At 34.5% G+C, this 8,488-nt stretch overlaps 1 pseudogene; it reads right to left on the bottom strand.

Annotated features, from left to right (window-relative positions):
- Positions 1-7,195: 7,195 nt before the first annotated feature.
- Positions 7,196-8,196, bottom strand: LOC143544897 (serine/threonine-protein phosphatase PP1 isozyme 2 pseudogene; annotated as a pseudogene).
- Positions 8,197-8,488: the final 292 nt, after the last annotated feature.

Raw genomic sequence — 8,488 nt, 5'->3', positions numbered from 1 at the left:
TCACCAGAAAAATAGCCGTTGCCACCAGAATACTCCAAAGAACCGTTGTTGCCGCTAGAATGCTTGACCTTTGGCATCCTTTTATTCGTTAAGAAACCCGTCATTAGGATAAAAGTTAATAGTTATTTAGGAGCTGTTAAAAAGTGGAACAAAACTTTTGACTAAACAAACTAAAAAGAAAATATTGAAGTCTTGAAATGTTACTAATACTTTACTTCACACCCCTTTATTCTCCTTTTTGCTAAGGCTGGTAGGCACATGAGTTGCCTTTACTCATGTCTCGTGCCAAAATTATCCAGCTGGCTGTCTCTTGCTCTCCTCAGCTCCAATCAGCCTCCACGCAATACCGTTCTCTTTTGTTTTTTCTCGTGGGCCACCTTAGTGTAGGTAATTGTTAAATAGCCCACTTGGAATTAGCCCAAAGTAAAGTTTTTCATTTAACGGCCCACTGATTAAAGGCCCTGTAAGCTAAAGATTGTCATGAACTTGACACCTACTAAATAGCATATGGTTTCAAGTGATTTAATGTTTGTAGTAGACTTTTAATAAAAAACCGCCGTGTTGATTATTTATTAACGGCTACCCACACTCATGTATTCCTACTTCTACTTCTAAGCTACTCTAAAAAAATCTACTCCCATATCAAAATTTGAACCTTGGTCTTTACTCCCAAAGACAAATGCCTTTACTACCCAACCAAAATGGAATGAAAACCGTCATGAGGATTAAGTTGATTTATATTAACCTATGTAACTTAAATATGAATACAATAACTTTAATAATTTATTTTATCATTTTCTTCACCCTTAATATTGCCGTCTATTTAAAAGCTTAATGGCCTGTTTGGTTGGAAGGAATTGATGGGATTTGGAGGGAATTGAAATTTAAATTTCATTCATGAATGTGTTTGATTGGCTAAAACTAGGAATTGGAATTGAAAGTAATTACAATCAAATCCTTCAATTGGGAGAATTCAAAATCCTTCCATGTTTCTAAGGAAAGTGTAGGAATCTCATGAATGTTTAATACATTACCAAAATAACCCTAGTCGATCCACCATCACCAACATTATTCTCCAGCAACCACCACTAACGTAATTCCGGCCACCATCACTAACGTAATTCCGGTGAGATGTAAGTTACGTTTTTCTGACAACAATACCAAAAAACCTGCCGGTCAGCCACCACCAACGTAATTTCCGACGAGATCTGACCACGTTCTTCTCTGCACCGATCGGAACTACCACAAGTTCACAACCCCCTGTGTTTCCTTCATCGATTTTGGTCGTCGGTGGTAGCCGGTGATGGTTTTGATTTCAGATTTGGTGATGTACGGACGGTTGCCGACGGCTTCATCTATGAGAAAGATGGATGACTTTTGAGGGGTAGGGTTTGTATTTATTGGTTAGTTTTAAGGGCAATCTTGTCTTTTCCATGTATTATTTTCATTCCAATTCCATTCACAAAAGCATAACCAAACAGATTATAATTTTCAAAGGAATCCCTTGCATTCTAATTCAAATTCTAATTCCTTTTAAATTCCAATCCAATTCCCAAGCAATCCGTGAACCAAACGCACCCTAAGTACATCGATCTGATCATGTTATTTTTAGTTCCCAACTTATTAAAATACAAAAATATGGGATAGAGGTGGGCAAATAAACCGGTTAAACGAACAAAACAGGTTTGAAATCGATTATGTGAAAACCGGTTTGGAACCGATTGAAACAGTCGGGTTGGAACCGGTTTGTAATTTTCTTCTCCAAAACCGGTTCCAATCCGGTTAGCTAAACTGAAACCTTCCAAAACCGGTCAAAACCCAAACCTAAACCGATCATAACCTGGTCAAGAAGCAGGTTTCAGCCCGAACCAAAACCAACCGGTTTTGACTTTTGATGACCAAACCGAACCGGTTTCAACCCAAACCAGTTTTGAGTTTTTTATAGACAATATAACAAGTGCATAGTTAGCATTAAATGACATTCAGGTGTATTAAAAATGAACCTATTCATTTTATGTTTGGACTTTGGACACCTAATTGGTAAACTCCTACATCAGAAACGCCTGAACCACCCAAAATACAACAATATTGCAAAAAAGTATTTTCCATGAATATCAACGAGTATAAGCAACTCCAATATACACAAAGGGAGATGGAGATATTTCAATTAATTCGCTTTGAGTCTCGGTGATTGATTCTATACATAAAGGCAATCAATATGTCTTTGATCGTGATAAAGTGGGGGAAGGAAATGGTATCTGGAACCGAATTGTGAAGTGTGTAAACAAACTTAATGACAAAACATTAATTCCTCTCTCGGCGATTAAAAGAAAAGTGGGTAACGGTAACGCTACAGGGTTTTGGTTAGACACTTGGTTAGTGGATTCTACTACTGCTTCCTATTGCCAATCGTCGTTCAGATATGAATTGGGTTTGGAACTGGAGGAGATGTCTGAGAGGTGGCAGGGAAGGGGCACAATTTTATTCACTTTGCTCTTTGTTAGAAGGTATTATTAAGTTGTCAGATAAAGCTGATGAATGGTGGTGAGATTTTGATTTTCAAGATGGTTTTAAAGTGAAAGATGTCAGGATATACAATAACAAAGTTATGCTTCCATCAAATCATTTGAAACAAGATAGTGTAAAGGGGTGCTCAAAAGAGTTAATATTTTCATTTGGCGTCTACTTTTAAATCGGCTCCCGATAAGAGATAATCTTTGCGATAGAGGTTTTGATATCCCGTGCTTTATGTGCCCTTTTTGCTCCGGAGAAAGAGACTTTGATCACATATTTGCCTTTTATGGTATCGCGCAGTCTACTTGGATATCAGTTTTCAAGTGGCTAAAGATCCATTTTCAAGTCCGTACCGCCCTACTGCTCTCTTAGAATGGTTAGATGGTTCAAAGTCGGGGGTTTTTAAAAAATCTGTGGTGGAAGACGTCTTCTTAATGACATTGTGGGTGTTATGGAATCCCAGGAGTTAAGCGATATTTCGAGCCAATGATCCACGAAAAAACCTTATTTTAGAGAGGATCATCATTATTCTTATCTTGGAACTGTAATAAGAATAGTAAGGTTAATATTGGCGGGATCGAGTGTATGAAAAATCCACTTTTATATATGTAATTCCTTTTTGATTTTGGTTAGGTTTTTTTCTAACCAATTTCGGTTGTCTATAATATAATTTTTTTTGCTATTCAAAAAAAGTTTAAAAAAAAAGCAACTCCAATATAACCCTAACAAAAGCACAAAATTTGATACTCAAATCGAATAAACACACAAATACACACTTTTAATCAAACCAAAGAAAATTAAAATCACTCGGCTAGGAAGCTTGCATTAGAACCCTTGACACCTTAAGTTGTCAGAGTTAGGAGACGGTGAAAAAGTCAACAACCATGGATTTACACACGAAATACCCAAACCAATTTTATTAAACCCCCAATTGTTTATACAGATTCAACAACAAAGCACAAAGAACACTTAAGATCAGAAAATACGAGTTGATCTTAAGACTACATCTGTAAAAACAAAACGAACCGTAACTTTTCGATAATAAATCTGAAGAAGACGAACCAGTGAAACCTTCTGAGAATAAAACTGATTAAATGAATGAATAAAACCTTGTGAGATATCACACTCTTTAACCAATTATAACGCCTCCTTCTCTTTTTTCCAATATTGCACAACAGTCCTCCTTCTTCTAACTTCCTTGCATTCCAGTAACATAATCACATATACCAGTCCGAAACTCCGGAAGATACCTCATTAACACGTTTAACCAGTTATTAGAACATCAAGCTATAAAATTATCACAAATGAATCGACTATAAAGTCATACTTTTAACATCCCCCTTAATTCAGTTGTGATCAAAAAAATATTTTTCCAAACAAAGTTGTGACTGATTTACCTTTAAATGAGTTAAGCAAACAAAACTTACCAGAACCACAACCCCTATTTTTAGAAGACCTTTTACATGAGAATGAGATTTTAACTAAAGCATGCATATGCATCTTCACACAAGAACTAAGCTCATGGAGCAGACTCGTGAGGCCTAAGCCCAGACGTGAACCCATCTAATCCGGGCCCGACTCCATATGCTAGCTTCAAGCCAACGACCCATGAACCAAAATACCCCACACAAAAAACAAGATATATTACCACGTACTAAAAAACATTTTTATAATGCTAACGAGACAAAGAACACTAAATGAATCAATGGACCAGTTCCTAAAAAAACAAACAATCATACACAGACTAAACCAGTGCTAATCTTTCTTAAAAAAACAAATATAGAATTTAATAAAACTTGAACTTCTTGTAAACACAACCATAACTAAAGAAAATATGAACAATAATGTTGAGAAAAAACGTAACCAATATAAAGAGATCAAATGATAATTGCAGCATGGAATTAATAAAGAAAACTCACATAGCTTGGAATTCTCACAGATCATTAGCTAAACCAAGATAAACTATAGCCCATTAGACTCTTCTAATTTCAACAACTTTTTCTCAACATAGTTATTCAAAAAAAAAAAACATTCTTAATCAACAGCGGACTTTGAATCCACCAGTGACAAGTGAATAAACTTGAGAATGCTACACGACATATCATAAAAAAGTAGTAAACACCACAAAAGAGAACAATCATACAATATATTTCAAATTATCAGGAAATTATATGATTGTTAAACATATATCAGACAAAAATCCGACCAAACAAAAAGTCACAAGACTTTTAAACCAAAGGCATGTTATAAGACATACACAAACCTTCTGTAACACTACATACAGAGAGAACAGAGAACAACAAAGAATCATCAGATTCCATAAGACTATCAAAAACATATCCGATAAGAAAATAAAAGCCACATGACTTTAAAGAACTTAGAACACATCTGAAGATATGAAATGTGAAGAACTTAAAGACTAATTTGACTTGATCAAAAACTTTTACAACTTTACAAGAAATATTTCATAAGAGAATTTGTAAAGAACATAAAGATTAATTTGAATCAAGCAAAAACTTTTACGACTTCACGGACAACGAATCATAAGATTCAAAAGATAATCAGAAACATATCTGATTTGAAAGATAAAAAACCACACGGCTTTTAAGAAGTCAGATAACATATCTGAACACAAGACAATTGAAGAACATAAAGACTGATTTTGATTTGATCAAAAAACTTTTACAACTTCACATATAAACTGAATCACAAGATTCAAGAGACATAAGCTATATCAGACAAGAAAGATGCAGCCAAAATATCTGATTAAATACAAACCACACGACTTGCAATCAGATTAAAGATAATTCGCACATGCGAAAAACAGAAATGGCGGTCAGAAATTTTAAGAATAATCTTGACAATACTACTAGTTAAAAAACGTGAATTGCACGATTCGAGTAATTAGACAACAAAATAAGAGTCATATGATTCTACATTTGAAAAGAATTTATAGCCAAGACAACTTCTAATTGTTTATAAAAACAAGATATAAAAGTACATAGTTCTATCAAAAATATTAAAAACCTTGTAAACCACACCTGGCTAAATGGCTAAAATACGCATGAAGTTCATGAATCATACAGTTCATCGAACAAAGGCAATGACAAATTTAAGAAACCATCCTTAAGCCAATTAGATAGAAAACAAGACAAAGAACCATTTATATTCAATTAGAAACCATCTTTAAGTCGGAAAAAAACCATGTGAATATTCAAAGAACATAATACCTTTTCTATTTATAGTTTGTTTTAAAAAATAATGTTTAGCAAACAAGTTTCTTCCCTTTTCTTAGTTTTTTTTTCTTATTAATTTTGAAAACAAACAAAATATGATAGAAAATTAATAAAGATACAACATCAAGATTGATAAAGACATACTTGAATGCCCCCTCAATCTTGATAAGGCTATCATTTTCCTTAATTGACATACAAACTATTTGAGTTAACACAAAATGTGCATGCACAAATTAGAGATTTAACTCCATAAAAAATTTGCACGAAGATATATTTAAGACATATTGTAAAATGTAACCCATAAAAAACAAAAAACCAAAATCTTGGATCATATGAGAAATTATACCATACGTTCAAAGATATACTTCAAGTTTCATCTAATGCAATTCATGGAAAATACAAATAATAATAAAATGAAATTATCTTTGTAATCAAGATAGAACATTTATTTCAAAACAAGAACCAAGACCAGCCTTTCATCCTAACAAGGATACAAGACGGACTTAAGACAACTTCCAGTCTTTACTAACTCTAACACTTTTTGAAAAAAATAAACAAAGAAACAAGGTCACCAATCTTCTCTTGACAACTGACTTCAGATTCACAAATATGAAGTTGATTTTTTAACTGTTATTATTATTATTATTATTATTATTATTATTATTATTTAGGGAAAAACAAAGAGAACCACAACAAACTTGGAAAGTCAACACCCCAACTTAATTCCTAAAACAAATATAACATAGAAGTTAGACAAACTCCAAATAATAGCAGCACACACAAGACAGTATTGCCCTTAATTCATAGATGTCTAGTCCTACGTGATCTTACAACCAAGGAATACCATAGAAAACTTAATCAAATAAATGACAAAGAAACGAAAACTTATAGTAATCTGAATGGCAGCTAAGAAAAGAGACAAGAAACACGAACCATTCAATAACTTCATTTCTTGAGTGCCATAGCACCCATGAAAAGAATCAGCAACAATAATAATCTTCACAATAGCCACAAAATATCAAACGCCTTGCTCAAATTCTTGATTTCAGAAGCAGCCGCACATCATTCAACGGCCCGTATTTTCCTTGTTGAAAAGCCCTTGGTGACGACAAAGAAAAAACTGGTACCATTTCCTCCTTGGATTTACAGAGAAGTAAAGATCAAAGGAAAGTATCTTAAATCCAAATAAATGGCAGAAAAATAAAGAAATGCAGTCATAATTTTATCTGAACTCAACGTGGAACACTTGTTTAAATTTGGGCGCTCTTCGGTCCATGTGCTCCTTCGCCACTGGTGTCTTTTCTGATCTTCTTTTCATCTAACCATTACAGAGGGCATCAATTTATATTCAAAACTGAACTATTAACGTTTTCTTAATTTCTTGACACTATTTTGTCAATCGGTAGTATAGATTGTCCTCAACTTCAGCTGGAATGTAACAATGATTAGCTGCTGCTGGACATCCCAAACAGATTAATCATAGATTTTGACCTTGGCTTCTTTTCTGCGGGCTTTAATATTCGAAAGGAACACAATAGATTGCCGTCAACACTTATAAAAGCACCCGCATTGTCAAACTCACAACAATAATTAGGAGCGGAAAACACAGTTACAAGCTGCTTGTATGCAAAAAATTCGTACCCGTCCTCTACAACCCTTTGACTTCTTGATGCGGGTCAGACCACAAAAGATCACAAAGCAGACCGTTATCGGGCACATCAGTAGGACGGGTCAACTCTCTAATTTGATCCAAATCATTAAGATCAGGCGAAAGACCACCATGCATACACAAAATCTTGTCACTAATTAAAGCTGCAACAGGCAAGCAATTGAAGCAATCTCCAAAGACCTTCCATAACTTAACATTAAATCTTTTTTTTACACTCGTCATAGAAGCCGTATACGCGGTTTATTGAAGCACAATCGTGGTTTCCATGCAGTAGAAAGATGTTATCCGGGTACTTAATCTTGTAGGCTAAAAGAAGACATATAGTTTCAAGGCTTTGTTTGCCTTGGTCGACATAATCACCAAGAAACAAGTAGTTGGCTTTTGGAGGCAATCCATCGTGGTCGAAAAGGCGAAGAAGATCAAGGTATTGACCAATGTACTCAGATTGCTCAAGAAATTTAACAGGACAACCCAAACATCTCCCAGTATTTTACTCAGAAACCGGTTGCTAAGAACTGCAAACAAGGGACGATGCAATCTATTTCCAGAATCTTGCACGAACAACAGAGAAACACGTTCATGAACAAGAATTAGGGTTCTACTCTTTGTCGGTGATACAATGCAGCGGAAAACTCAACGAAATTGTTTACACGATTTGAATCGATCTCAGATAAAGAAAATCAATTAGCCCTAAATCCTAGAAACCTTAATCTCAAGAATTGAGATGTGAACGTGTATCAAGAACCATAAAAGCTCTGATACCATGTCAGCAACCATGGATTTACACACGAAATACCCAAACCAATTTTATTACACCCCCAATTGTTTATACAGATTCAACAACAAAACACAAAGAACACTTAAGATCAGAAAATACGAGTTGATCTTAAGACTACACCTGTATAAACAAAACGAACCCTAACTTTTCGATAATAAATCTGAAGAAGACGAACCAGTGAAACCTTCTGAGAATAAAACTGATTAAATGAATGAATAAAACCTTATGAGATATCGCACTCTTTAACCAAATTATAAGCGCCTCCTTCTCTTTTTTCCAATATTGCACAAC

Source organism: Bidens hawaiensis, unplaced genomic scaffold (assembly GCF_021521415.1).
Source record: "Bidens hawaiensis isolate Kalapana, Puna unplaced genomic scaffold, B.hawaiensis_p1.1 tig00000904_1, whole genome shotgun sequence".
In the NCBI taxonomy this organism is placed as follows: domain Eukaryota; kingdom Viridiplantae; phylum Streptophyta; class Magnoliopsida; order Asterales; family Asteraceae; genus Bidens; species Bidens hawaiensis.
The sequence above is the reverse complement of the archived record's forward strand: the minus strand, read 5'-3'. Positions and strand labels throughout refer to the sequence as shown.